Source organism: Elephantulus edwardii, unplaced genomic scaffold (genome assembly GCF_000299155.1).
Source record: "Elephantulus edwardii isolate Elephantulus edwardi_28Jun2011 unplaced genomic scaffold, EleEdw1.0 scaffold00575, whole genome shotgun sequence".
NCBI lineage: Eukaryota > Metazoa > Chordata > Mammalia > Macroscelidea > Macroscelididae > Elephantulus > Elephantulus edwardii.
The window spans coordinates 46,503-64,776 of NW_006400325.1; the positions used below are offsets into that span (position 1 = coordinate 46,503).

At 43.3% G+C, this 18,274-nt stretch overlaps 1 protein-coding gene and 1 pseudogene across 1 annotated transcript in view; both read left to right on the forward strand.

Moving 5' to 3' along the window:
* LOC102848006 (pecanex-like protein 2-like) overlaps nucleotides 1-18,274 on the forward strand; it is a gene marked incomplete at its 5' end in the record, with an annotated part of 123,185 nt that overhangs the window by 16,533 nt on the left and 88,378 nt on the right. The window lies entirely within an intron of this gene.
* Nucleotides 2,369-3,061, forward strand: LOC102847204 (annotated as a pseudogene).

An 18,274-nucleotide genomic window follows, 5' to 3' on the forward strand; every position in this document is an offset into this window, starting at 1 on the left:
ACAGAGCGGAGTTTAGGGCTGTTGTACATAGGGTCGCTATGAGTCGCAAGCAACTCGACGGCACATAACAACAACAACAACAACAACAGGTTCCAGTTGGAAACACTCAGAATACAACTCCAGCCCCTTCTCAGACGTGCCTCTCTGACCCTCTGTCCTCTCTGCCCTGTTAGCTCTGCCGCTGCTCAGCCAAGAAGCCTCACTTGCAGGAATAGGAGAGTGACATGATACTGGGTGATCCCACAGTTCAGTCTTACACTGATCTTTCTCTGCTGCCACTTTTGCAGCCACTGCAACTGCCACCACTGCTGCTGTCTCTTCTACTTCCTTATTGTTCTGTGCTGTCTGCCTATGATTAATTTAGGAATCTTCAGGCCAAAGAACACGCTGTGATCTCCAGCCTCCAGATGGGTTTGCGGATGTCATATCACTGTGGACAGTCACTGGTTAATAACATGTCTCCAGCATCAGCTTTGTGGGCATGCTATGCTGGACTTCAGTCAGTAGGGGTCGCTGTGGGGCTCACGTCAAAATCATTTAACCTTAGCATGGTGTTCTTGGTTCCACCACCGACTGTAGAAAAACAAACCTGCTCTAGGTAATGCTCAGCTCTTCTTGGGTAGGTACTCCAGCTCATATATTGCTTTAGGTGTTTGGCTCTGGGAAGTTACTTAGCCTGTGAGCCTCAGTTAACTCATCTGTAAAATGGTATAACGGTCGCCGTGTGATCTCAGAAACCATCAAAGTCAAGAGATAATGGCTCCTTGTGTTAAATGTGTGTCATTTATATTTTCAGAATGTCTGTCCTCCTTCCCTGCCCCAGTTCATCCCCTCTTTCCTTTATTTTCTATTCATTCATTCAACTTTTAATGCTTTGCCATAATCTATGTGTTGGTTGTAGACATCTAGATCATGGCCAGATACTAAATGGAAAGTTATTCAACATCCATGGTAACCCCAGTTAACCATAGTAACTGTAGTCAAGAAATGGAGACAGGTTGCCTTGGGGAAGTCTGCTATCAAGGGCTTCTTTGAAGCATTGGAGAGTAGAGATGTCAGTTTAAATACAAAAGTACACCTGATCCAAGTTATAATAATTTAAAATGCTTCCTGTGCATCCAAGAGTGGGGCAGTGAACGAGGAAGAACAAGGAAGAATTGATGCCTTTGAATTGTGGTGTTGGTGAAGAGTATTGAATAACTCACGGACTTTGAAAAGAAGAAACAAATCTGTGTTGGACAGAGTGCAGCCTGGGTGCTCTCTGAAGATGGATTAAGGATGTAGAAACAATGAACTCACATACTCTAAGCATGTTGTCAGGAGGGGCTGTTTAGAAAAGGGCATCACGCTGGGAAAGGTGGAGGGTCCGAGAAAGAGAAGAGGGCCCTCAGTAAGATAGACTGAGCAGTGGCCGCAGTGATGCACTTGAGCATGGCGGGAGGGCAGTGCAGGAGAGGGCAGGCTTCAGATCTGTCCATCATAGAGGAGCTGTGAGTCTTGGTTACTGGAGGGCACCTGAAATCACCAACGTGGTCTATATGTGCTTTCAGCCTACATGAAGTCTTTTCTGAAATGGCAGCGCCCAGCCATACTGAGCTGTGAGAGTGTGTGTGTGTGTGTGTGTGTGCGCGCGCGCGTCTGTGAACGTGCGCACACTAGCTCTGCAGCATCTGCAGTTGGTGTGAGATGGTGAGGAATGTTTCCCCTTGTGTGTCGTGCCTATTTTGATCTTTCAGCCTGTCAGAAAGCTTCAGTTCTGCTCTTTGAGCATCATGGCCATCTTAGTAGAACAGCAGGATAACTCGGCACTATTTGTCAAACAACTACCCACTCAGGTAGCCTCAGTGGGGTCTCATGAATTGCTGTTATGATCCCCCAGTGTGTGCGTCTGTGGTATGGGTGGGAGGCCAGCACAGACACTCCTCCACACTCTCCTCAGGCTAGTCTTTGTGAGACCCCTGCTCACCCCTGGGCCATCCTTGTGAACTTTGTCCCAGCTGAGCTGTTGGCCAGCATGTAGTGGTAGCTACTGTCCCTGAAGCAACCAGCATAATCGTGCATGCATCTCTCTGCTTTACCAGTTTGAGGATCAGTGTCCCTCTCCTGCCACCCTCCCTTTCAGGCTAAGAGTCTTACCTGCTGCTTGTATGATTCGGCCCACACCTGGGGCATCCCAGTCACCTTCATCCGATACTTGCTGGGCCATCCCTCTCCCTCTCTCCCTAGCCCCAACTTTCTCATTGGCTCTAGACGTGATCTGACCCAGTGGAATGGAGGAACCAATTGCTTCCTTTGAGCCCATATTCTGCTCTCACTTGCGATCTTAAAATAGAAAGTGTCAATCTTGGTTCTGCGTGCCCCGTACAAAATGCCTGGTGAAGCTACAGAAACCGTCCCTGCTACAGAGCAGGAGTTGCCACAGCCCCAGGCTGAGACAGGGTCAGGAACAGAATCCGACAGTGATGAATCAGTACCAGAGCTTGAGGAGCAGGATTCCACACAGGCAACCACACAACAAGCACAGCTGGCAGCAGCAGCTGAAATCGATGAAGAACCAGTCAGTAAAGCAAAACAAAGTCGGAGTGAAAAGAAGGCTAGGAAGGCGATGTCCAAACTGGGACTTCGACAAGTCACAGGGGTTACTAGAGTCGCTATCCGGAAATCTAAGAATATCCTCTTTGTCATCACAAAACCAGATGCTTATAAGAGCCCGGCTTTAGATACCTACATAGTTTTTGGTGAAGCCAAGATTGAGGACTTATCTCAGCAAGCACAGCTAGCAGCTGCTGAGAAATTCAAAGTTCAGGGGGAAGCTGTTTCAAACATTCAAGAAAACACACAAACTCCAACTGTTCAAGAGGAGAGTGAAGAGGAAGAGGTTGATGAAACAGGTATTGAAGTTAAGGATATAGAGTTAGTCATGTCACAAGCAAATGTGTCGAGAGCAAAGGTGGTCTGAGCCCTGAAGAACAACAGTAATGATATTGTAAATGCTATTATGGAATTAACAATGCAGCCATCTGGGAAAATGAGGACTTTTTTTGGCATTTCAAAAGAGTAACTGCAGTTTGGTTTGAAATTTGTACTGTTTCTATCATTCATTGATAAAGTTATGGCTTCTGTTGGATGAAAAAAAAAATAGAAAGCGTCTCAGTTCTTTTACAGCACCACTTTTGCCTAGATGGGGCAGGTATCCATCATTCCAATTTGTGTAGCTTTTGTATGCTTGGATTTCTTTTTTTTCCATTGACAATCAGAATTGTGCCTTTCCTCTGTCAGCTCTCATGGTTTGCACTCAGCTTTCCAGCCCATGGAGGTCAGTTCTGTTCCATCAAATCCTCTGTCATTCTCCAGCCGCACTGCTTTGTGTTGTCTGCTGATGTCAGTTTCCACATTTGTGATGTGATGGTGGTGAGGAACTGGTCAGGGACAGAGATCCCCTCTTCAGTGAAGGCAAAGACAGACATTCACAAATTTGCCCTTTGGAGTTTTTCCCCTTTAGGAAATGAAGGTTTTTCTGTACATCTTCTGCCAACTGAGGTGTTTTACAGATAATTTACAAGATGTTTGTGTAAAACATCAGACCTCTCAAAAGGCAATATTTTCCCCAACTACAGTGGGAAGCTTATTACAGCTTAGAGGTTTGCTAGTAAAATGCAGCACTATAACACAGGCCCTACCCTTAAAGATTTGCAACCTGGTGAAGATTTTCAACCTGCAATCCGTTTACTCCATAGGAGCCTGGCTATACTATGACAAAAGAATCACTCGTTTGTTTAATGCCTTCTTTTTAGTTACTGCCATTTAGTTATTACTCCATCAAGTGCCATGAGACCGTTAAAGCTCCCAGCCCCACACCCAGCATGTGCTGAGCCCAAGCTGTGAGGCGGGAGTGATGATACAAACAGTGCCAGGCGCAAACCAGCAAGTGAACATCATCCACGTGTGTTTGTTGAATGTCTGCTCCCCATCTCTATTTTATATATTCTCACAAACATTATTTTTCTTAATTCTTAATTCATGCTTCTTTTCCCTTCTCTAATTTTATAAATCAGACAGTATGAAACTCAGAAATATTAACTAACTTGCCCAAGGTCATGGAACAAGCCAAGACAACTGAGCTGGGTTACTAATGTAGCAGAAGGGAGAGAGCTGTGCTGCCAACATGAAGGCAGCAGGTTCGAATCCACAGGCTGTTCTATAGGAGAAAGATGGACAGTCTCCTCCCATGTGATTTACAACCTTTGAAAACCTATTAGAAGGTCAGCTAAGAGTCAGTTCCAATTCAATGGATTACAACAACAGCAACATCTTATACACTACAACAGCAACATCTTATACACTGGACATTTTCTAATATGGCCTAAAGCCTGCTGGTGACTATTATTGGACCTATACAGATAGTCAGTTCATGCACTAAGACATTGCCTGTGACAGCCTTGGAGGGATGGGCCTTTTGCCTGGAGGTCTGTGCAGCTGGAGGGACCTGGATAGACGGGAAGGTGGGGTGCAGCCTGCACCCTGAGGTCACTCACCCTTCAGGTCTTACTCCACGGATAGCTTCTTTGGTCCTTCAAGGCAGCCTTCTACAGCATCTTCCCCACATTAGGGTCCTGTGGGTGTTGAATGTGTCACCTATGTCCTTAAAGTGACCCTCCAAAGCAGAGACTGGCCTGAACCTCATTCTCTTTGGGACAGGTAGGTAGCAATACTGACTGAACCAGCTTGGCTTACCCAGGTTCATTGTTTAGACCAAGAAGCCATTTTCATACTTGTGGTCACTGGATCACAAAAGAGGGTCCTAACTCTGAAGTGTAGCATCTCCTAAAGTGTAGTATCTATCTCCTACAAGGTCTGGACAGGCCATTGGTTTGTCTTCCTGAAGTTTCCCAGTGTCCTCAAGCCAGGGCACTGGCAGTTGATGAGGTGGTTCTTGTCATTCTGTGTCAATCTCAAGTCAACCACAACTCACAGCGACTGTGTGGAAAGTAACCCTGTCCTGCACCATCTCCATAATCTCCATCATGCTCACGTCCATTGTTCATGGCATCTTCATGCAGGGGAGAGCCCCCCTGAGTGTTGTAGCTAGACCTGAGCACCAGAGACGAGCACTTTAGGATGTGCCCACAGCATCCAGTACTATTTGTGCCCCTCGTGCACTGGGAAAACCATGCTCACAGGCTAGAGTGGTCTTGGCCACACTTCCCAGGACTCTACCATGAGGTTAGCATAAGGATGGTGTCTTAATGATCTTCAGGGACAATGAGGAACCTCAGGCTAGAAGAAGACAGAGCCTGCGGACTTAAAGAAACCAATTCCTAATGATATCACCCTCCCCCCTTGAGCCCAACTGGGTGAGTTTCAACTTTTTCCCTGTGTTCACTGTGCTACCATTTTGATTTGTTGTAGCTGTGGTTTGGTGCTGTTGAGTCAACTATGACTCATGGGGACCCTGTGAACAACAGCTATGAACCCTCCCCTCTCCTGCAACATCCTCCTTGTTTCTAGTTGACTTACCTGAAATCAAAAGAATCATAGGGAGAAAATGTGACAGAGAAAGAGACTTCCGCTCCTCCACACCTTTTCCAGTTAGGGAGTGACTTCAGTGGTGTCTCCTGTGCCCTTTCAGGAGCTGAGTGACTGACCAGGACTCTCCATCTTTTCTCACTGATCTAGGCTGGCTCCTTTCCCTCCCCTTCTATGCCTTGATTTCCTCAGCAGGGAGTCTTGTTTGTGTCTTCTTACTCTTGAGTCCAAGAAACTAAATGACACTGATGGATGAGAAAGGGTCCTCACAAGCCCCCAAAGGTAAGGGCTGACACTCAAAGTTGATGAGCAACTGTGCAAATGTGTACCAGGATTGCACTTTTGAGGAACTCTAGCATGTTAACATATAGCATATAGGCTCAGCGCTGGCTGAAACTTAGTATCCATTACTCTGTGGTGAAAATTTTTACTCAGCATCCTGTTCCATTTTGCTGAGGGGTTGATGTTTCTGGAAGGTGTGGAGTGCTGAAGGTGACCTGGTGATCACGGGAAGGTATCCTGGAGCCCACCTGCCTGCCAGCTGGCTGGTGCTGCTCACTCCATCCTTCAAGGTCACCCAGGAGTGCGGTTTTGTGACTGATCAGGGCTGATGGATGGATGTAAGAGAGTAAGCATGGCCTCTGCAGGCAGAAAGAATGCTCCTCTGAATCACTGCAGAATGTCAAAGAAGGCAAGTCTGCAGTGTTCCCAGTTTTAAGGAATATTGATAATGGGGCAGAATTACTCTTAAACAAAGCAAGACAGAAACTATTCCGCTTTTAAACTGACAACGTGTAGAACTCTTCTGCTACTGACTTGAGTATACATGATGCAAGGTGATGTCTTCAGAGATCCCCTGGACAGATGTAGGCATGGGATCTGATTTAGAACATGGCCGTGGATGCTTTAGAACACATCTCCCTTGAGATGGTCAGGATTCCAAGTGCACTGTCACAAGCCACCCCTTGGTGTGTTCTGATTATTGACAGAGGCAGATGAGGGAAAGCCATTTCAGAGACCAGGTGACATTTACATTGAGAATTTCTGCTAAAACACATTAGGCAGCCTTCTCTAATCACAGGGCACTTGTTTAATGGTGTTACTCTGAGTCTGTGTGCACTATTCATTTTAATTATTCCTTGTTGGAAGTAAAAACCTTGGCCGGGCTCTGCTTCTGTCATCTGCAGCAGCTCGTATGATTCACAGTGTCTCCCATGTGTGAAGTGAAGACTTTGGCTCCTTGATAATGCAATTAAATGAATTCTTGGGTGTTGCAAATGCTTCAGTGCTAGACTCCTTGCTAACCCAAAAGCTGGCGGATGGAATTCACCCAAAAATTCCTCAGAAGAGAGGCTTGATGATCCACGTCATAAGGTCACAGCCTTTAAATCTCTGTGAGGCAGTGCTACTCTGGACCCATGATCTTGCTATGGGTCAGTGTGGACTGCCCATACCTACAAACGTAGTGATAATCTAGTAATTGAGGCTCTGCTGGCTCAACTGTAGGAGCCTCACCTCCCATGTTGAATATCAGGGCTCGATTCCCAGTCAGTGCACGTCATGCATAATCACGACCCCTTTGTCACAGAGGGTTTCCATGTTGCTATGATGCTGAACAAGTCTCAGCAGAGCATCCAGACTTAGACGAGAGGTCTGACAATTTGCTTCAGGAAACTAGCCAGTCAAAACACCATGGATCATGATGATCTGATCTTGTTGTGTGTGGATGACCAGGAGTTGACTGATGGCAGCTAGCAACAACAACAACAAAATGCCTCCTTTGACACCAGAAAAGTGACACATAATGTAAATTAGAAAGCAATAACAACCACCACATTAGACAGACACACTGACAGACTTAAATAAGAAAAATTAATATATACCCTTGGAGATAAGGGTGTTTTTTAAAAAAAAAATATTGCTTTGCCTACAGTAATTCATTTACATTGTGTTTCATTCATGTACACTGTGTTTTCATACCATCCTGCATTTACATTGTGTTTCATGCATCATTCATATATCCTGTACTTTATAGAACCAATCACTATTGATGTATACCTATTACCTCCCCTTCTCTTTGAGTCCCCATTGAATCTTTCCTATTTGTTCACACACACCCCTATCCACGCCCTAAACTCTGCTATCCCAGTTATCCTCATCTTTCACCTTTTACTGCCCCTTCTCCCCTCCCTTTCTCCTTTTGGACATTCACACACATCTAACTAGTTATCCCTCTTTTTTTTTTATAATAATCATCTTATACACTATTTGTTCTCCGGAGACTAAGTTAGTTTACTTAGCATTATGCCCGCTGGACTCTCCCATGTTATATGTTTGTTGTTGTTATGTGCTCTGGAGTCACCTACAACTCACAAATAGCGACCCTATGCACAATAGCTTTAAACCCTCTTCTATCCTGAGCCAGTCTCACTGTCTCCGACACACCTGCCCCTACTACCCCAGTCACTGTGTCAGCCCATCCCTTGTTATATAGTATTTTACAAAATCGTTGTTCCTTAGTGCTTTATAGTATCCCACCATGTGAAAGTACCACAGTTTCTCAATCCGTGCATCTGTTGATGGGCTTTTGGGCTTTTTCTATTTTTTTTTTCTTTTGAGAATAACACTGCAATGAACATAGGTATACGTATCTCCATCTGTGTCTTAGTTTTCATTTCCTAGGGTATATCTCCAGTAGTGGAATAGCTGTGTCACATGGGATCACTCTGTTCAGCTTTTTGCAGAAATGCCAGACTGCCTTCCAGAGTGGTTATGAATTTTACGATCTGACCAGAGTGCATGAGAGTTGCAATCTCTCCACATCCTCTTCAACATTTCTTGCTTGCTGTCCTGTTAAATTTTGCCATTGCTACTGGGTGAGATGGTATTTGCATCTCTATTCTTGCCAGTGACTTTGAGCATTTAGTCATGTTTCTGTTGGCCATCTGAATATCTTCCTTTGTGAAAAGTCTTTCCATGTCTTTTTCCCATTTTATCAGTCTTTTTGTTGTAGAGTATTTGTAAAATTCTATAAACATTTTTTATGAGACCCTTGTCCTAGGTATCATTGCCAAATGTTTTTTCTCCAGGTTTTCTTTTCTTCCTATTGGGGAAAGTTTTTGATGCACAAAGGGACTTAATTTTTAGAAGGTTGTGTTCATCAAATTTATATTTTCCTAATTATTCACTTCTGGCTATGTTTGTAAGCTTATTAATACCAGAGGCTAGGGCTTCTAAGTTTGGTCCCATTTTGTTCCTAATTAACTTTATGGTTTAGGACTTAACCTCTAGGTCTCAGATCCACCCTACGTTGATTTTTATGTACAGTGTGAGTCATGGATCCTGTTTCAGTTTTCTGTTGGTAAATGTCCCATTTTGCCAGCATTATTTATTGAAGAGGTTGTCGTTTCTTCATTTAATACAATTTGATTCCTTGTCAAATACCAATTGATTGTAGATAGATGGGTTAATTTCGAGGTTCTTGATTCTATTCCAGTGGTCTATGTGTCTGTCACTGCACTAATATTTTGCTAAGTTTGGCTACTACAGCTGTATAGTAGGTTTTGAGTTCAGGGAGTACTGTATCTCCCACTTCATTTTTAATTTTCAGAAGAGCTTTGCTTATTCAGGGTTTGGGTTTTTTTCCCAAATAAACTTGCCAATTGCCTTTTATATATCTTTTAATAATTAGTTTGTTATCTGTATTGGGTTGCATTGAACATGTGGATTGCTTTAATAGGACTATCATTTTCAGATGTTGAGTCTTCCTATTCATGAGCAGGGAATATTTTTCTATTAAGTTAGATCTCTTATTGTTTCGTGTACTATATTCTGTAGTTTTCCTTATAAAGGTCATTTTTGTCTCAAGTTAGGCTTATCCTAAGTATTTCATCTTGTGGTCAGGTATTGTAAATGGTGTTGCTTTCCTAATGAGGCAAGGATTTTGAAACTTGGTCTCACATAGTTTGGACAAGTTGACAGGAGGAGGCTATCCTTGGAGAAGGACATCATATTTTAAAGGGTCAGTGGAAGAGAGGAAGACCTTGGATGACATGGATTAACACAGCAACTATAACAGTGGGGTCAGTTTTGTTGGACATAGTGAAGTTGGCTCAGGATATAGGAGGATTCAGAGCCATTGTTCACAGGGTTGCTGTGAGTTGTAGACTTGAGGGCATGCTAACAACAACGACATATTCCTTTTGTGTTTTTTGTTGCCTTGGCATATAAGTCTATATATAAGTCTTGGTCTATCAGTTTGATGTACTGTGGGGGCTTGTGTGTCGCAGGAAGCTACATCATTAGTGTTTCAGCAATGTCACCCACGATAGACAAGTTTTAGCAGAGCTCACAGGCTATGGCAGATTAGAAGGAGGATTTGGTGGTCTTTATGAAGAAAACTGGCCAGTGAAATCATTAAGAATAACAAGGAGGAGTAAGTAGCTGGAAAATACAGCCTTAATGATAGAAATGATGCTGGAGATTGCTGATAGCATTGTATAGGACAAACTACTTGTGAATTTCAAATACATTTTGCAACAACTAACATATTGACTATACTCATGAATGTGACCAGATGGAATATGCAAGAATAAGATTGACTACATCTGCAGGAATAGAGGGTGAAGAAGGTCAATATCATTAGTCAGAACAAGTTGAAGTTGAGTAAGATAAAAACAAGTTCACAGGGGATAAAAATACAACCTTGAATAAAATTCTACCAAAATATATAGACTATTGCAGGAATAGATTTGATGCATTTAACACTAACGATCGAAGACCGAAGAGTCTGAGTTGGAGGATGACATGAAGGATATCATGCATGAAGAAAACAAATGTTTATTAAAACATTTTATAAAAAATGTAACAGAGCTAAAGCACATGGAAGAAATTATGAAGTGAAAGAACTAGACAGAATCTATCAAAGGATAGCTTGAGAAGATAAAATGAAATATCCAAAGGTCTGGAGTTAGAAAATTAAAAAGGAAGAACATCCTATGCATTTCCCAACTGAAAAGAACTGAAGGGGGTAAGGGGAATCCAACCTAGAGATGCAATAATTGAAGGATTCTACATGTTGGGCTGCAAACTGAAAGATTACTGTTTCAGATCCTTCAGCTGCTCCTAGGGAGAAGAATAAGGCTGTCTGCTCCTGCAAAGGTACACAATTTCAGAAATCTGATGGTGGTCACCATGAGCCACAATGGACTTGACAGCAATGATTTTGGTTTTGAGTTGGTGGACAAAGTATTGAGCAATAAATGAAGCATCAGGAGAAATGTCAGGTATACATGGAGTCAATGCCAAAGCAAATTAGTTGAAGTTAAATCATTTCAGGAGGTAGCACATGTCAAGAGCAGATGATATTGAAGGAAGAAGCCCAAGCTGTACTGATGGCATCAGCTACAAACAAGGCTTCTGGTATTTACAGAATGCCAGTAAAGATGCTTCAATACTGGAAATGCTCAAGAAATTGGGTATGAAAACTATCAGGCCAACCGATAGTAAAAAGGTCCATATTTGTGCCTATTTAAAAATATGTGATCTAGTAAAAGATGGAATTTTTTTAACAATAGCATTAATATCATGCAAAACTAAATTTTGCTGAAGATGACTCAAAAAGAGTTGGAGCAAAACATCAACAGGGAACTGCCAGAATTTCAGGCTGGATTCAGAAGAGGTCACAGAATTAGGAATATCATTGATGATGTCAGAGGGATCTTGGCTGAAAGCAGAGAATACCAGAAATATATTTACGTGTGTTTTCTTGACTATGCAAAGGTGTTTGGCTGTAAGAGTCATAACAAATTGTGGATAGCATAATTATAATTTACATACAAATCACTAATACTACTGTAAAGAATGTAAATTCCCGAACAATTAATTTGTCAGTATTTGGCTATGGAGTATGAAATAGAGATTGAAATGTCAAGGATAAAGTTCTCCATATAAAAATAAAGTTTTCCAAAGATCCTTGCCATGGTAAACCAGAAGGATAAAAATCCATTTACCAGAAAAGGGAATCCTGGAAGAAGAGTCATTTTAGAGGAAAGTTGATTTTTATTTTACACATATTTAATTTTAAATACCTGCTAGCCATCCAAGAAGCAATGTTTATTAAGATGTGAGGTATTGGACCCTGGAGGGCAGTGGAGTGGTCTAAATGAAATATGTAAATTGATAGCCATCTGCTTCAAGATGATATTTAAAGCAAGGGGATGTTGTAGGAGATGTCTTAGGAGTAGGTATAGGAAGTTCTGGTGATCTAGTGGTAAAAATCTGTGCCCTAAGGCACGCAGTTTGAATCCACTAGCTGCTCCACAGTAGAAGGATGTGCAGTACCCTGTGTAATTAACTGCCTCTGAAAACTCAGTGGAGGGTCAGCTATGAGTCGGTTCCTACTTGATGGTACTTGATGGTACACAACAATAATCACCATTAAGATTCTTGCATTTTTCCCCTGTAGACACTCATACACTTCCCATCCATGCTACACCCTCCTTCACTCTTGGCAACCAACCACTGATATGTTCTCCATTTCTTTAGTTTAATCACTTCATGAGTATTGTGTAATGGAACTATGTGATTTGTGACCTCCTGGAATTGGTATTTTCACTCATCATAGTTCAGTCAACTCAGTTAGGTTGCCGTGTGACTCAGTCACCTGCTCTTTTTTTGCTGGTTAGTATGCCATGGTGCAGATGTACCAGAATTTGTTTGGACTTTCATCCATTGAAAGATATCTAGGTTGTTTCTAATTTGGGATTTCTACAATTAGTCTGCTTGGCTCCACGGTCAACACTCTTGGCACCAGTAACCAGGAAATAAAAAAACATATTGCAATGGGAAAGTCTGCTGTTAGGGACCTCTCCAGGGTACCGAAGAGCAATGGTATCACTCTGGAGACTAAGGTGCATCTGATACAGGCTGTGATCTTTGCAATCACTTGTTATGCATCAGAGAGTTGGACAATGACTAAGGAGGATAGAAGGAGAATTGATGCCTTTGAGCTGTGGTGCTAGAGAAGAGTACTGAATGTACCCTGGACTGCCAAGAAAACAGATTCATCCTAGAGAAGGTTAAACCAGGCTGCTCCTTGGAGACAAGGATTCTGAAGCTTCGTCTGACATACTTTGGACATGTTGTAAGGAGGGACAGGTCCTTGGAGAGGGATATCATGCTTGGGAGGGTGGAGGGATGGCGCAGGAGGGGAAGGCCCTCTATGAGGTGGATTGATTCAGTGACTGGGGTAATCGGGATGGGTGTGTCAGAGGCAGTGAGATTGGCACAGGATAGAGCAGAGTTTAGGGTTGTTGTACATAGGGTCACTATGAATCTCAAGCGACTCGACGGCACATAACAACAACAACAATTAAAAATGCTATAGAAAGTCATATATATTTAGGTTTGACAATACTTTTTAATTCTTCTGGAATGCATACCCCGGAGTGTGATTGCTGGGTTGTAAAATAGTAATTTTGCCATCCCAGTCCATCTCATTTCACCTGTGCTTTGTGTGTTAGTAGTTATGCACTCCATTTCTTCCTTAAAATGTCCAACACAGGACAGAAAGACTCTGGATGGGATAAATTGACACAGTAACTGGGGTCATGGTGGTAGGTGTGTTGGAGGGAGTGACATTGGTTCAGGATAGGACAGGGTTCAGAGCTATTGTGCACAGGGTCGCTATGAATCGCAGTCGACTTGATGGCACATGACAACAACAATAGTAATGTGTCTTGACTTTCTAAGAGACTGCCAAACTAGTCTTCTGAAGGGGCTGTACTTTATGTGTGTGAGTGATATAAAGCTTCTCTACATCTTTGTCTTCATTTTGGCACTGTATTGTTTTTTCATGCAATTTTTATTATTTTGATGGATGGTCGTTGGTATCTCATTGTGGTTTTAATTTGCATTCATTTTCATTGAACTGCTAACTAAGAATGTGGTTGATGGTTCAAATCTACCAGTCACTCCATGGTAAAAGATAGGCATCGCCTTCCCCCCCAAAGAATTCCAGCCTCAGAAAGTCCAAAGAGGGTTGCTATGACTTGGAATCAACCTGATGACAATTGGGTTTGATATTTTAATATGTAGAATAACAAAGAATACACATACATATACAAAAAGGAATATTCCTTTCTAAATGCCCATGGAATACTGAGAAACTGTGATTATAAGGAAATGAAAAAGAATTTACTTATACCTCATACTATTTCAATAAACCATTAGACTGTTTCAATTGCCAGTAATGATAAGAAGGTAAGGCCAAAGACAACTTTAAAAATAGTATATTGAAAAGGGTTAGCTTTTGAAAATCCAACATGGAAAGTCTTGCTTCCAGATAGACCATCTTTAATTGCTCTGATGGTCTTTCAATCAGTTATGAACAATGTAAGCTCTAGTTTCCATTCCAACAATATAAAAATGTATCTTTTTTGTCCTTTGGGTTTGGCTATCCTTTTTGCTATTTGGTGGAGTAACTAATGTTACATCTTTGTCCTCAATGAGCATTTATTTTTATTTGAAAAAAAATAGTATATTGGGCAGATGGAAGATTTTCCTAAAAGTCTCAAAGATTTCAAGGCAGTTAGAGGTCAACTCCGTTCAAATCATTGTCACTGAGTTGGAACCAACTCATAGTTGGCCCTCTTCTAGGTTTTCAGAGGCTGTAAACTTGCATGAGAAGAGTTTGCCCATCCTTCTCCTTCAGAGGCACTGGTGGAGTCAAACCACCCACTTTTGGGTTAGCAGTACAGCTCACACTAGGCCACCAGAGTTCCCTTATTCCGCTGCACACCCAGAAGGCAAGAACCTGGCATTCACAACCACTGTCACCCCAAGGGCATCCACCAGCCTGGAAGCATTAATGGCCAAATTAAGCTTCACTTTTGCGGTCTTTAAGGACAAATGGAAGAAGAGTTAAAGCCCAAGATTCATCACAAGAGTTGAATTGCTAAAGATTCTCCATCTTTAGTGTAGGATCCTCAAATGACTACCCTCTAATGTAAAGGGAAACTAAAATGAAACCAACTCTCATAGGAGCTAGAGAGTCAGCAAGGTTTGAGATCATCTGACAGAGCATCCATGGAGCCTGCCTGTGTCCTTGGCAGGTTTCTCCCATGCCAAGTCCATCTTGAGGCACTAGATAGATGTCAAAGCCTGCAGAGAGTCATCACATTAGAAACTCATGTGGTTGTGAGCAGCAGTAAAAATTATTGTTAAAACCAAGCTCTGGGTACACCTTTTGTCTATGTTGAATATTGAACTTAAAAGATAACAGTCAGTGTCTAGTTAAATATGCTGGGAAAGGTGGAGAGTTGGAGAGAGAGAGAGGGAGAACCCCATCGTGGTGGATTTACCGTCTGTAACAATGGGCTCAAGCTTATCAGAGATGAGGAGGACAGAACAGGAGAGGGCAAGGGTCAGATCTGTTGTTCATGGCATTGCCATGAGTCACAGTCAACTCAGAGACCCAAAACAACAAACTCTGGCTGACTCCTCATTCTCTAGATCCTCTGAAGGGTCCCTTGCCCCGTGAATAGAACTGCAGTTGATGATAACACAAACTAACTATCCTGGAGCAAGTGCTCCTTCGAGGCAAGAATGGTCAGACTTCATCTCACATGCTCTGGGCATGTTATGTTGTCAGGCAGGCTAGTTCTTGGAAAAGAAGATGATGCTGGCAAAGGTGAAGGGTCAGACAAAGAGAGGATGGCCTCAACAAGGTGGACTGACACAGCGACTGGAACAGCACGCTGCAGGGCATCAGAGATGGTGAGGGTGGCACAGCATAATCAGATCTGTTGTTCGTAGGGTGCCTGTGAGTCTTTGTCAGCTTGATGATGCAAGTATTTTAGGTTTACCTTATGAACCAACATTCGTTATATTTCTCAATTTAGCCAAATGTCTTTCCAATTTAAAAAAGTAAAATGGTAAAATGGTAAAAAAGTAAAAGTACCTATCAGCATATACTGATAGAATGGGAAGTAATAAATGAGAAAGTCAATGCCGTCAAGTCCAACTCCCAGCAGCCCTGAGATGGTTTTCCACAGCTGTAAACCTTTATGGGAGGGGCCTGCCAAGTTTTCACCCACAGAGCTAATGGATTTGAACTAACCTTTCAGTTAGCAGTGTGACCTGCTACACAGTATGCCACCAGGGCACCTTATGATTAAAGATCTTCAGAAGTAACTGTGCGAGACAGAGACTGACTGTAGGAAGACAGATCAAGGAGTGAGAAGGTCAGCGCTGCATGGGGCAGAAACGGGTACTGCCATCTGCATCCCATATTAACCCAGGGGACAGGGCCTGGGAGTGAGCCGACCTGTATGGGAAGGCTGTCACCACATACTAGTGCCCTGCTCAGCACAGGTGTGCTGCACAGCGCCCTCGCCAGCCTGTCTAAGGGAATAACTCACCTAATGCCTGCAGCATCTGCACCCCCCTGGAGTGGGGAGTGAGCCCTGCTTTCCCTTGGAGTAACAGAATTGAAGCTCACACAATGGAACAGTTAAGGCAGAAATCCAATTACTGAGCTAATTAGCACCTTTGAGTGGTAAGCACCGAATTTCCAGCAGAAGCACGCTGGAGAGATACTCAAATTACCCAGGGTGCTGACAGCCCAGCCCCGTGGAGGAGGGTCTGGCTGAGAGCTGAGGCTCTGAGATCCCCCAGGCCAGGCAGTCTGGGGACAGTATTGTGATTAGCTTCATACTGCCTTCAGAGATGCTCTCGTTCCAGCTAATGGTGCTGCAGAAAGTGTTTGAATTCCCCATGGAGTTTGGGAAATGAGTTTCTTTTGGCTTAGTCCCACTTTAAAAATTGTTTATTCAGCCCCTGAAAATTCCATTTGTCCTAGGTCTTAAGGTGAAATTAAAATTCCAGTCAGGGAATAATTGCACAGAGCTGGGATTTGCGGCCTCATTAGAATGTGGAATGTTGTTGTTTGTGTTGTGTCCAGGCAGCTCTTCTGTTAGAAACCTCTCTGCACAGATATGCAAGGAAGCGGATGTAGGACCAGTGTCGGTGCATTTGCTGCCTTTTCCTGGTGTCACAGTTTGGGGGGGGGTCCTCATCCACAAAGCCCAAGCAGGGTCTTGTCTAGGTGGTTTTCAAATTCCAGATGTAGGAAGGGAAAGGGCATATTCTTCTTTTTGGAGACTAGCCCTTTCGTTGATGCTATTTTCCCATTTCATCCAAGTGTCTGTTTATCTGCTCAGATTCTCAAGAGGCTAGAAGTCTGCAGGGGAGGTTGCCTGTTCATCACCATCCCCACCGCCAGCCACTTACCCATTCACACCAAGGTCAACTGTAGCAGTCTCAGATGGCAGCTTTCCTCTTCTTAGCCAATGTCACGAAAAAAAGTTTTCGATAGCATTCATTCAAGTTATATGTGCCTCTCGTGTGCCAAAAAGAAGTAAAAAAGCTAGCAAACCAACAATCTAACCCCTCCAAGCCTACCAGGGAGAGAGAATCAATAATCACATGGAAAAGTACATGGCTGAGGTGGAGTCGGGAGCCCGGAACCTGACACAGTGTGTAGATCAAGTTCGGTGAACTCAGGCGGTTTGTGAGCATTGCCCTGATTCTGTGTGTTTTAATGGATATGGTGCTAGAACTTACTGAGGATGGAGCCCCAACACAGGCAATTGCTACACACGGATTAGCTCTCAGCCTTTGTATGAGAAGTGCCCAGAGAAGAGGTCTGGCCTGTAAAGGAGCATGGGATGGCAAATGGCTGTCCCCTGGACCAGGGATAGGATGGGCCCCCTGAAGAAGGGGTATTTGACCGGTGATTAGAAAGATGGGGGTAACCAGGAAGACTCAGATGGGAATAGAACGGAGACTTTGTATTCCAGGTGGAGGAAGCAGCACTCGTAAAAGATGGGTGGGAGTAAGAAGAGGGATGTGGGGCGCCTGCCGCCTGTGGGTAAAGGAGACCAATATGATGAGTGCATCATAGAAAGCAAAGGGCAGGGACACACAGTATCAAAGAAAGTCTTATCACAAATTTTACAGGGACCTGCCTTACAGTCAAACCTTTTAGGTAAGCACTATTTTCAAAGCTTTCTTAGGATAAGGTCTAACCGTATGAATGGATATATATATACCGCAGACAGTGGAGGAGCCTCAGTTCTGTTTGGTTGTCAAGGATGATGAGACTTTGGCACATTCTCTGAAAGAAAAAGACAAAGCTGGCCTGGCCTGGTCACTCCCAGCAGGGCAGACGATCAGTGTACCTACAGAGGGGTTTCCAGGAGGCATTCACGGTTGGGTGACTTTTCCCAGGTATAAGTGGGTTGGCCCAGTATGTACAAGCTAACTTGAGTGAAACTGTTGTTGACGGGTTGTCACTTGGGTCTGGAGTTTGCCCCTGACTGATTGTCCTTGATGGGCTGACTTCCCTAAACAAGAGGTTGTTAGAGATTGATTGGCTTACAAAAGCTTTTATAACTGAGGTGACATGTCGTGAATGAACAGCTTGAAATGAGTTCTGAAGGACGCTGGCTACCATGGCTACAGACTGTTAGTGCTTTCCTAGGTTATGAGGGTGGTTTTCTTCTCAGGACTCAACCTAAGGGAAAGTCTATGAAGACAGTCAACAGATGAAAGCAAATTGTGGAGAGCCTGATGACTCTAAGTACCCGTCGGAATCAGTTTGAGAAGAAAGATGCTGCTGTGCACACTCTTAGTTCTGAAAGTGAATGGCGTTCTGTTGGCAGGTTGAGTGCCAAATTTTTTTTTT